The sequence below is a fragment of the Camelus dromedarius genome, chromosome 3 (assembly GCF_036321535.1).
Source record: "Camelus dromedarius isolate mCamDro1 chromosome 3, mCamDro1.pat, whole genome shotgun sequence".
Taxonomy (NCBI): Eukaryota; Metazoa; Chordata; class Mammalia; order Artiodactyla; family Camelidae; genus Camelus; species Camelus dromedarius.
The window spans coordinates 7247153-7259268 of NC_087438.1; the positions used below are offsets into that span (position 1 = coordinate 7247153).

The following is a 12116-nucleotide window of genomic DNA, read 5'->3' on the forward strand; positions in this document are numbered from 1 at the left end:
GCCGGGGTGGTGCGGCGGGGGCGCCCCTGCTCGGTGCGGGGGCGCGCGGTGACAGCGGCGGGACTCGGCGGGGGGGGGATCGCGGCGGGGTCGGCTCCCGGGCCGTTTGCCCGCCAAGCCGCCGGCGCGAGGGGCGGCGGGGAGCAGAAGGTGACCCCTCGGCACCCCGCGCCGTTTCCCGCCCGCGCACGCGTTGGGCAGGGGGCGCAGGGGCTGCGGTGGCCGCGGCCGGCGGGGCTCCCCGCCCCCTCCATCCCGCCAATCCCGGGGAGGGGGACGGTGCCGTCGTAGCTGCACGAAGTCTGGGGGCGTTTTCCCCACCCTTCCCCCACTAGGTTTTGTCTTTCTTTATGTCGTTTTGCCCATCGCTACCCAGGCCCTACGATTTCACGACAAAACTTCTTTGTTGACTCTGAAACTTCGCGAAAAATACCCCGCCAGGTGACGACCGAGTGGAGTGAACTGACCCCTGTTTAAAAACTTACCCTCTGCTTGCGTGCCCCAAAATAATTTATTTACTGAACGAGGAAGAGGAAGATCCAACGAGGTTATTCGAAGAAGGGAGGCCCTTTAGAATTCTTTTGTTTTGCTCTAGTGGTTTATTTTGTGCTTAATCCCTGACAATAAGAAGCAGAGTTTTGCGTGTTTGTTTTGTTCTTTGAGTGCGTATGTTTTGGATATGGCTGTTTTGAAACAAGCTCTTGTAAACTGAATATATACTTTAATACATAACTGAACATCTATGACTATTGAAATGCATTTGCTTATCCAGTGGAGGTAGTTGGGTTGTTTTTAAGCAGTTTTATCTTTTTAGAGACTGTCGATTAATTTAGTAAGTCTGTAGAGGAAATTACTATTCTGTTTCTTGATGTGTTTGGTTATCAGTGAAGATACGTTTATGCTTTGGGTATATTATGTGGGGATATGATAAGCGTCTTTCAGCCTTATGCATTGTGATTGTGGTGATTTTTAGATGAAGACAATTGGGGACTGTCGTGGCATGTAATAACGAGTGATAAAAAAAATTTGATGTGTATATATATAATGAGTGGAAAGAATCAATTATTTTTTTTAAAGAAGTTTTGCCTTCTATAATAACCAGCTGTAATGTCATTTGCATGTTATACTTGACAGTTCACAAAGCATATTTACATGTCTTCACGTTGACCTTACTAAAAGCCCTATGGAATAGGTGGGTATTATTTTACAGATGTGGAAGTTCAGGCTTAGTTATTTTAATGGCTTGTCCAAGTTTCACACCCGAGTAAAAGACAGATTTGAACCTGGGTATTCTGATAACAAATAGTTTTCCTTTCATTATGTCTCAGTTGTTTTTATTATATACAGTGAGTGAAGATAATCGCCAACAGACACTCCTTTGGAAAAAATAATAAAGTGAAGCTGCTGAGGTGGTTAGGAATTACTTTCTTTTGACAGATGGCCCTAGTGTGTAAATTTCCATCTACGTGGATGGATTCAGATTTTAATGACTTACTGTAGTAAGGCATGCATTCATTTATTTATCACTTGATATGTACTGTTATGTTTTATTAAATTCCTGTTATTTGAGCCTGGGCACTTAGTGCTTGCATACATTTATGGTGTGATAGTGGTAATTCAGAAATTGCAGGATCTCAAAGTTTATGTGGAATCATTAAAGGAGTATTTTCAGTGTGCTTCTAGTTCACTTTTTTCCTTGTAAAATTATAATCAGTGTGAGATATAAATGATATTTCTTTGTTGACTTGAACACTATTCTTTATTGAAGTAACTGACATTTACTGAGGACTTGATGTATGGCAAGTACTTTACCAAACACTTCATTCACATCTCATTTAATTCTCCTAACACTTTTAGGTGGGCAGTATTCCTTTTTTACAGATGAGGAAACTGAGGGTTAATATGATTAAGTAACTTACCCAAGGTCATACAGGTAACATGTCAGAGGCAAGATTCAAACTCAGGTCTGTCAGACTTCCTTAGTTAAATTAGATTTTTATAAGTAGATACCTGTGTCCAATATTGAGATAACTATATTTTTCTCACTCATTTTATAAGATGAATCATTTATATAATTCGACAAAACTTTATTTTTCATTTGTTTTATGACACTATTAGTCATGAAATGAAAGTGGATTTTAATACTTCTCATGCATAATTTTGCATAATTCCAACTTGGAAGTCTCCTGAAATTTTCACAATTAATGTAAATTTAGCTTGAAAAAATGCTGGAAGGAAAGGGAGGATTAAAGATTTAATGATAAAAATGATACAGTGAAAATACCAAAAAACTTGGAAACAACTTCTGTTTGTTAAATGAGCTATTCCAGATAATATCTTAAATTAAAAAAAATGCAATTGGGTTTTTATCTGGTTATGAAAGAAACATTTAAAAAAATTTTTTTGAAGTGTTACTAAAATATCAACCTGCAAATAGTGTTAACATTTCCATCTCCTTAAAAATAGCATGTTTCTTTCCTCTAATGTTACCATATATGATGGTATAGTGCTTAGAATGTTTCACATTTATAGTAGACAATACTGATTTGTTAGAAAATGGTTACTTGCCAGATGAATTTTGACTTTTCATGTTGTGTTTGCTAGATATTAAAGATCTCTAAAGTGTTCGGTGTATTAAATTTTATTTTTGTAAAGTTACCAGATAATCTGTCCTCAGTACAGGCATAGGTTGTTTTATTGTGCTTCACTTTTTGAGCTTTGCTGGTATTGATTGTTTACAAATTGAGTTTGTGGCAACCTTGTATCAAGCAAGTCTGTAGGTGGCATTTTTCCAAAAGCATTTGCTCACTTCTTGTCTCAGTGTCCCATTTTGGTAATTCTCTCGATATTTCAAGCTTTTTCATTATTATTATATTTGTTATGATAATCTGTGATGTTACTATTGTAATTGTTTTGGGGCACCTGAACTTTGCCCACAAAGACAGAAGACTTGACAGATAAATGTGTGTATTCTGACTCCTCCACCAATCCCTGTTCCCATCTTTTTCTCTTTCCTTGGCCAGCCCCCTCCCCCTCAGGCCTTGAAACACAACAATATTGAAATTAGGCCATTTAATAACTCTACAATGGTCTCCGAGTGTTCAAGTGAAAGGAGGAGTCATGTGTCTCTCACTTTTAATCAAAAACTAGAAATTAAGCTTAGTGAGGAATGCACGTAGAAATTCGAGATAGGCTGAAAGCTAGGCCTCTTGCGCCAGTTAGCCAGGTTGTGGATGCAAAGGAAAAGTTTCTGAAGAAAATGGAAGTGCTATTTCAGTGAACCCACGATGATAAGAAAGAGAAACAGCCTTGGTGCTGATGGGGAGAAAGTTTTAGTAGTCTAGAGAGACACTCATACCAGCCACAACACTCCCTAAAGCCAAAGCCTAATCCAGAGCTGGGGTCTAACTCTTCAGTTCTGTGAAGGCTGAGAAAATTGAGGAAGCTGCGGAAGAGTTTGAAGCTAGCAGAGGTTGGTTCATGAGGTTTAAGGAAAGGAGTTGTCTCCATAATACCAGAGTACAAAGTGAAGCAGCAAGTACTGATGTGGAAGGTGAATCAAGTTATCCAGAAGATCTAGCTAAGATAATTAATGAAGGTGGCTACACTGAACAACAGATTTTCAGTGTGGATGGATGGAACAGCCTTGTATGGGAGGAAGATACCATCTAGGACTTCCATAGCTAGAGAGGAGAAGTCAGTGCCTGGCTTCAGAGCTTCAAAGGACAGGCTGACTCTTGTTGGGGCTAATGTAGGTGGTGACTTGAAATTGAAATCACTGGTCATTTACCATTCTGAAAATCCTAGGGCTCTTAAGAATTATCCTAATTAATTATGCCTGTGTTCTATACATGGAACAACAAAGCCTAGATGACAGCATGGTTTGTTGAATATTTTAAGCCCATTGCTGAGGCCTACAGCTCAGAAGAAAACATTCCTTTCAAAATATTACTGCTTATTGACAATGTCCCTGGTCACCCAACAGCTCTGATGGAGGTGGTACGAGATAAATGTTGTTTTCATGCCTGCTAACACAACATACATTCTGTAGCCCATGGATCAAGAAGTAATTTTGATTTTCAAGTCTTACTATTTAAGAAATACATTCCATAAGACTATAGCTGCCATAGATAATAATTCCTTTGAGAGATCTAGACAAAGTAAATTGAAAACATTCTAGAAAGGATTCACCATTCTAGATGCCATTAAGAACATTTGTGATTCATGGAAAGAGGTAAAAATATCAACATTAACGGGAGTTTGGGAGAAGTTGATTCCAACCCTCCTGGATGACTTTGAGGAATTCAAGACTTCAGTGGAGGAAGCAACTGCAGATGTGGTGCAAATAGCAAGAAAACTAGAATTAGTAGTGGAGCCTGAAGATAAGACTGAATTCTGTAATCTCACTATAAAACTGTAACAGATGGGGTAATGGGTGAACAAAGAAAGTGGTTTTTTGAGACCGAATCTACTCCTGGTGAAGATTCTATGAAGGATGTTGAAATGACAACGAAGCATTTAGAATATTATGTAAATTTAGTTGATAAAGCAGAGTTTGAGAGGATTAACTCCAATTTTGAAAGAAGTTCTGTTATGTAATTCCTTACCAAATCTTTAAACTTTAGAGCCTGAGGAGATCTTGGATATGCAGGTTCCTCATCTGATCCTGCAGTGCACTGAAATTTTTCAGTTAAAAAAAAAATCTGTCCTTTGTTCAGGGATATACATTTTTTTTTAAAAAAACTAAAAGCACTGCACTGTTGGAATAGATGTTGCAAGCAAGTTTTGTTGTATGAAGCCCCCATTAAGATATTAAACATTTTGCCGGAGTAGAGTGCTCTAATTTCGACCTAGTGATACATAGAGCTTTTTTCTCTTCCATTTTTCTAAATTACTGCTCACACTAGCAGAACATAATATAACATTTTATCAGCATTTTTTTATGGACTGCAAAAGTAGTTGTTCTTTATGCTTTATGAATCATACTCATTGGGAAGGGATGAAGCCGAAGTGTATTGCAGTTGATCATGTTCTGTATCTACTATGGCAAAACCTTGAGGTGATTTAGATTTGGAGTTAAAAGGATGGGAAGTTGCAGAACAAGGCAGCTAGCTCCTATCTTTCTAGAACCACATTGTCTTTCATTTCTGCTTCCAGTAATGTCTGCTTCATTCTTCTTACCATATATCAACCTTCACTGCTTTGGCATGCTTATGGCCAAGTGTGCATGCACTTATTTGACACGTGTTTATTGAGCACCTGTTATGAGCCGGGCACTATTTTATACACTTAGACTAGGCTGGTAACAAAATAGACAAAATCCCTTCTTTCATTAGCCTACATTCTTATTTTTGGCTTGGTAGAGGAGGAAGGGAAGACAGAAAATAAACGTAATAAATTATATGGCATGACTAGACGGTTATCAGTGTGTGGAGAACAGTCAGTGGGGAGGGAAGAAGGAGATGGGTAAGAGACGGATGGGATGAAGGAGGATTACAGGGAGGCATGAGTTAATTTTGGTGGTGATGGAAATGTTCATTATTTTGATTGTGGTGACGGTTTTACCAATGTCAAGCTTATTAAGTGCTAATCCTTTTAAGTAAGTGTTTTATTTTATGTCAGTTATTCCTCAGTAAAGCTGTTTTTTAAAAGTCCACTATCTTTTACTCTTGCACGGTTTTGTAACATAATATATTGATCATTTGGTAGCTATTGGATCAAGTTATCCAGATCTTCCAAACATTGACACGTTTTCCTGGGTGACATAAAAGCTCACGTTCATTAACATCACCACTTGTTTCAAAAAGGCTTTAGGTATTGGGGCAGTTCTCATGTGTATTGTGGATACAATTTTCCTAAAATCCTAATTTTTGCTTGAAGTTTTTATTTTTATCATTGGTAGCAAATAGTGTCAGTTGTTTTCCTTGGTTCTCAGGCTTACTTCATTCTTTCATGACAAAATGTCTGCCAAGTACCCAAATCTGTCTAAATAACTGCTGTTTGTCAGTTTTTTTTTTCCATAGTAAAAATGGTGGCTCATAGGGGAAAAAAGCAGGTTGTTCAGCTAATAACTCCAAAGAATAATACGAGTCCTTTTTCTTGAGACAGCTATTGCTGTTGAGCCTGAGTCCAGGAGTAAGCCCACACTCCCTGTATTTTTCAGTTCTAAAATTTCCACTTGGTTCTTCAGATCTTTTTTTCCTTTGCACTCTGCATCCAGTGAGGAGGCAGAAAACACACAGGAATTTAACTGGAGGAAGAATTACTAAGCTATGATAAGAGAATAATTATAAAGATGTAAAGACTACTGTCAAGGGTACCCTGGGCATGAAGGAAAGTATCCAGGTAGGGACAAACTTGGAAGGGCTGGGGCCCTCCTGCAGCTGTGGTTCAGACCTCATTGGAGAGGCATGGAATTGTCCAAGCCAGAGGTGGTCCACAGTTTGTGGGTGAGCAGGAGACAGCCCTCCAGTGTGTGTGCGCAAGAGAGCCAGGGTTGGTGGTGGCCCTACAGAGAGAGTTGGAGTGCCACTGTGGGTGCAGGGCCTGAAGTTTGTTGGGGTCTTATCTGTAGGGCTGTGGGTGACAGCAGCAGGAGCAGGAAAGCTCCAGTCCTCCTGCGTTGTCCCTCCAGCACCCTCTACTGACAAATGTGTTTTTAAAAACTGTTTTAAAGAGTTTAGTCTTTTATCACTGATCAGGTGATGCTGAGGGATACATTTGGAGCTGAGAGGAAACGCACTGATACTTGGCACACTCCTGCTGAAACTTGGAGCTGCTGCCCCTGCTGCTGAACCTGCATTTGCCCACGGCTGCTGGCAGGATCCCTGCTGTGAACTCTGTAACCACTGCAGGGGCCTGGGGTACCTGCAGCTAGCTGCCGCTGCTGTTTTTAGAGCCAGAAGTAGAAAATGGCTTTACGTGTTCCCTCCATCTTCTAATTCCACAGAAATGCTTCTCTTTGACAGAATGTAACTCAAGCCCAGTGAGGAAGGAACTTGTAGTTTTCAGGCTTCCAGAAGCAACAGTACAGATGAATGTTGGTTTTGTAATGGTCAGTAATCCTGGGAGAGAAGAAATAACTAACATTTGGGATACATGGAGAATTGGAACTTTAAATCTATTTTGCAAGGCCTAATTACCAAATCCACATTTAAAAAAAAACAGGTATACTTTTACAGTCAAAAAGGAAGTGTTTTCCACAAAATTTTAGCAGTTAAAATTTTTTTATCTGGTAGTTGTAAAAGTAGTAGAAACACTAGGAACTTTGGAAAAAGAGTGGAAGAAAATCACCCATATTCTCATCTAACCAATTGCAACAGCTATCATTTTTTGTGCTTTTGCTTTTAGGCTATTTTGGGGTTTTTACTGAAATAGTTGGAAGTACAGTGCGTGTTCATTTTTTATTTCTGCTTTGTTTACTTAACATTATGCATTTTTCCATATTGCCATATAGGTGTTATATTTGCTTTTTTGTTTGTTTGGAGGGGGGAGGTAATTAGATTTATTTATTTATTTTTAGAGGAGGTGCTAAGGATTGAACCCAGGACCTCATGCATGCTAAGCATGTGCTCTACCACTTGAGCTATACTTTCCCCCCATATTTGCTATTTTTAAGGGACTATATAAATTCCATGTGGTGAATGTACCACAGTTTATGTAGCCACTTTCCTGGTTTTGGCTAGGCAGGTTATCCACTGATATTTTGAGTAGTACTTTTCAATAATACATTTTTTAATATTTGCCTTCTGTAATCATAGCTACTAATTATAAAATTTTTGTTGATAATCAGATATTAAAAATCCCTTGTTACTTCAACCAGGTGAATCGAAGTCAACATTAACAGTCAAATCATGTTGGTAGTATGTACCGTTGATAGTATGTGATGAAATGGCACTTACCTAGTTGATTTTCCTCCCTAAAACCCATAGCCCCACTCTAATCATGAGCAAAACCATCAAATTTTGGTAGAACGGCATCCTGCAATACTACTTGAAATGATCAAAGTCATCAAAAACCAGGAAAGTCTGAGAAACTGCCAGAGCCAAGAGGAGCCTAAGGAGACATGACAACTAAATGTAATGTGGATTCTGAAACAGAAGAATGACACTAGATAAAGGTCAAGGAAATCTGAATAAACTGTTGGCTTTGGTTACTGATAATGTGTCAGTATGGGTTCATTAAGTATAACACAAGTACCAGCTCATGTAAGATGGTGCTTGTGGACCTGGGAGCACCGTACTGTCTTCTCACACTTTGCATAAATGTAATCTGCTCTAAAAAATAAAACGCATTAAACCCTTTGCTTGTTAAATTATCACTGGTTTATCACGAGAGGGAAAATGGAAACATTTTGAAATCTTATGTGAAAGAACTTTCAAGATAGACATTGGCTTAAGCATTAGGATGTACCCAAAGCTTTTAGAGTTATTTTTCATTTTTTCTCATATTAGATACTTAGAATATATTTGGTGAACTGTATTGTTTTCCTAAAAAACCTGATGGGATGGGCTAGCCCTAAAGGGGTGCTGATTTCCACAGCTGGCACCAGCTTGATAACCCCTCACACTGGTGGGTTTTTCCCCCTCTCTCTCACCTTCTGGACTGTCTCCTTACTCACTCACTAAGATTTTTCATTCAAAAAACTTCACTGAGCTAGGCACTGTGCTAGAAACTTTTAAAAGGTATGCTTTGTGAAGATACTAAGTAGTCACATAAAACAACAAAAGTTGCTGCAGGATTTAACAGAAGAAATTTGTCTTTGAAAACCAGGAAGAGCTTTGCCTTATTGTTCTAGGTAGGTTTGCGTTCATAACCAGCAAAGTGCATTGATTTTACTTTGGCCTGAGTAAGATTTGTAATTTTACTGCATGTGAATTTGGTGGGAGTCTTACTCCACCACAGAATGTTTTTTCATTTTTAGTGCAGAGCCTGGGGCTGTGCCTTTTATAGCCTTCACTCTCCTTTTGTACCCCTAGCCTTGTTGTTCTGAGGTTTTCAGTGTTTGGATTTATCCTAGTAAACAAAACATTATTCTTTCTTTGACGTTTTTGTTTTCTTTTTCCCATTGAGGCATTGTATTGGCATATATTTATACATCCCTAGAAAAAGAATTCCAGGATTTTCTCTCCTATATGTTTTTATCTTGTTTCTTCCTGGTCCTTGATGCCAGCTCAGGTTGTCAGTACAATGAAACCAAACTAACAGAAGGGAAGCAGGTTACTTTGCCATTTTTCTAGATTTTTGAGTTGCCCTTCAAATCATGGTTTTTAACTTGCCTGTGAGGTTCATAATAATTTTCCCAGCTCTGTGATCATCCATGATTTGAAATTGACCAGTGTAACCATGCTTCATCATTACAGTTAGAAAGCAGATGATGACTTTGGAGCATGGCTTGGTAAGAACCTGGCATTTGCCTCTCTTTTCAGCATTGTTAATGCTCTTGAGAGCATCCGGCACATCATTCCATCAGTGTTAACAGTAGCACGGAAAGATGGTGGAAAGAGTTTTCTTTGACTTTCTATGTTAGTGGTAGTTGTGCTTGGTTTTTTTTTTTAAATTGTTATTTGTTTTTTGTTGTTTTAAATCATTTTATTGAGGTATGATTGACATGTAAAAAAGATATGTATGTATATATTATGTATACATCTTAATAAGTTTGGGGATAAGTGTACATTCATCAAACCAAGGCCATAGACATATCCATCACCTCCTGAAGTTTCCTCCTGTCCCCTTTGTTACTTGTCTGTGTAGTAAGAACACTTAAAATTTTCTGAGAGTAGATCCTCTGTGAAGTGTATAATACAAAGCATTGTTAGCTGTAGACATTATGCTGAATAATAGATCTCCAGAGCTTTCTTATCTTATGCGATGGGAACTTTCTAACCTTTGAACATCACCTCCCCTTTTCCTTTTCACCCCAGCTCCTGACGTGTGTGTGTGTGTGTGTGTGTGTGTGTGTGTGTGAAGCTGCTGAGACCTAATGTATGTCTTAGTCTCAGATGACCCCCAAACCTGAGCAGCTTAAAGCAACAAAAGGTTAGTTCCTCACTGACCTATCATGCCCAGTGTGGGTGGGGAGAGATGCTAACTCTGGTCACCTGGAGATTTAGATTGGAGACTATGTCTTGGCACGTGATTCCACAATCATTGAGGCAAGAACTTCCGGTGTGATGAATTGTGTTCATCAGTGCCCAGAACTTCTACCTAGAAATACACATCATTATAGCTCATATTTCATTGACCAAAGCAAGTCACATGTCCATGTATTATTTCAGAGGTGGCAGGAAAGTGCAGTCCTGCCATATAACCAGAAAGTGGAAGTCAAAAATGTTTGATGACTAATGCTGCTGGTTTCTGCAGTCCCTAACAACATTAATTCCTGCCTGGTTGGATGAAGTAGGTGTGCTCATTGGGATGCATTTCAGTCTACAACTTCATTAGACCATATTTTAGAGAGGGAACAGTATTTTTTTTCCATATTACTACCTTTTGTCATTTGTTCTTTCTTCCCACATCTACTTAGACACTACTGTAGAAGGTCTTTCGATTTTTCAAAATTGAAGTATCATTATTTAATGTCTTTGAATTTTTGGCAAATGCATACAGTCATTTAGCCACCATAATCAAAGGTGTAGAATAGTTCTTTCACTCCCCAAAGTATCTCCGTGCCCTTTTATGGTCAGCTCCACCCCCAGACCCTGGCAATCACTGAACTGTTTCTGTCTATAGTTTTACCTTTTCAAGAATGTTAATATTATTATTATTATTATTATTATTATTATTATTTTATTATTATTATTTTATTGAAGTATATTATAATGTGTCTGTCTCTGGTGTACAGCATAATATCTCAGTCATGCATATACATACATGTATTTTCAAGAATGTTATAAATGGAATTAAACAGTATGTAGCTTTTTGAGTCTCACTCCTTTCACTTAACATAATGCATTTGAGATTCATTCACATTGTTGCATGTATCAGCAATTTGTTCCTTTTTATTGCTGAATAGTAGTCTATTGCAGGGATGTACCATAGTTTGTTTATAAATTTCCCAATTGTGAATGCTTTGGTCAATTGTTTCCAGTTTTGGGGAATTATGAATAAAATCATTATATGTATTCACATAGGTTTTTGTGTGAACATAAGTTTTCATTTTACTAGCTTAAATGCCTAGAAATAGGATTGCTGAATGTGTGGTAAGGGGTTATGTGTTTTTCTTTTTGTTGTTTTAATAGTTATATAGTGGTATCTTACTGTGATTTAAACTTTTTTTAAATGTTTTTAATTAAAACATTGATGGTAAAATTTACCAATGTAAGCATTTTTAAGTGTGTAATTCAGTGACATTAAATATAGGCACATAGCTGTGCAGCCATCAGCATTTTTAATTGTGATTTTAATTTGCATTTCCCTAATGATGTTAGCGTTGTTTTCATTTGTATACCTTCTTTGGGAAGTGTATCTGTTCAGCTTTTGCTGAAAATTTTTTGGGGGACTATTTTCTTATTGTTAAGACTCCAATTAGTAAGGTGGGCAAAGGACTCAAACAGTTTACAAAGAGAGAGAACTTGGCAAAATGTAGAAGTGTCCACTAGTAATGAAACTGCTTCTTCATTAGCTGCTGTATTCCCTAGTCATTTTTACCCTTATATTTCAATAATGTAATGTGTTTTATCAGAGGGGCAATCTATTGTGCAAACAGAAGAATATAATAAAGCTAGAGGAGTAGATGGGAGAGATATATAGGATATTGATATTAAATTTTGAAAAACAAACATTCAAGAAAACTTGACATATGCATATGTTATACACAAGATGCATAATAAAGTCAAAAGATGTCTTTTGGAATTGAGGTTAGGTTTTAATCCTCATTTTCTCATTAACTTGCTTGATAATTTAGTTGCTCCTGAGGAACTGAAATAGGGTTAGCTAGTTTAAGTATACTGCCCACTTGTCCTTGACTGTCACAGGTGGTGGGGTCAAATTTTTTTCTTGTGCTTTTTTGCTGGGGTACAGCAGCAATTATTGTCTAAAACCTTTTTGTCTTGCTGGGTTGTCCCTTTCCTGGTCTTGACTAGAAAGAACAGGCTTTTGGGGGAAATTTTTTGGTC

At 38.0% G+C, this 12116-nt stretch overlaps 1 protein-coding gene and 1 pseudogene across 4 annotated transcripts in view; one reads left to right on the forward strand and one right to left on the reverse strand.

The window, feature by feature from the left end:
* Positions 1-12116, forward strand: part of MARCHF6 (membrane associated ring-CH-type finger 6) — a 69664-nt gene that overhangs the window by 344 nt on the left and 57204 nt on the right. The gene's annotated exons all lie outside the window — the stretch shown is intronic.
* On the reverse strand, positions 9102-9465 carry LOC135320271 (small ribosomal subunit protein uS8-like; annotated as a pseudogene).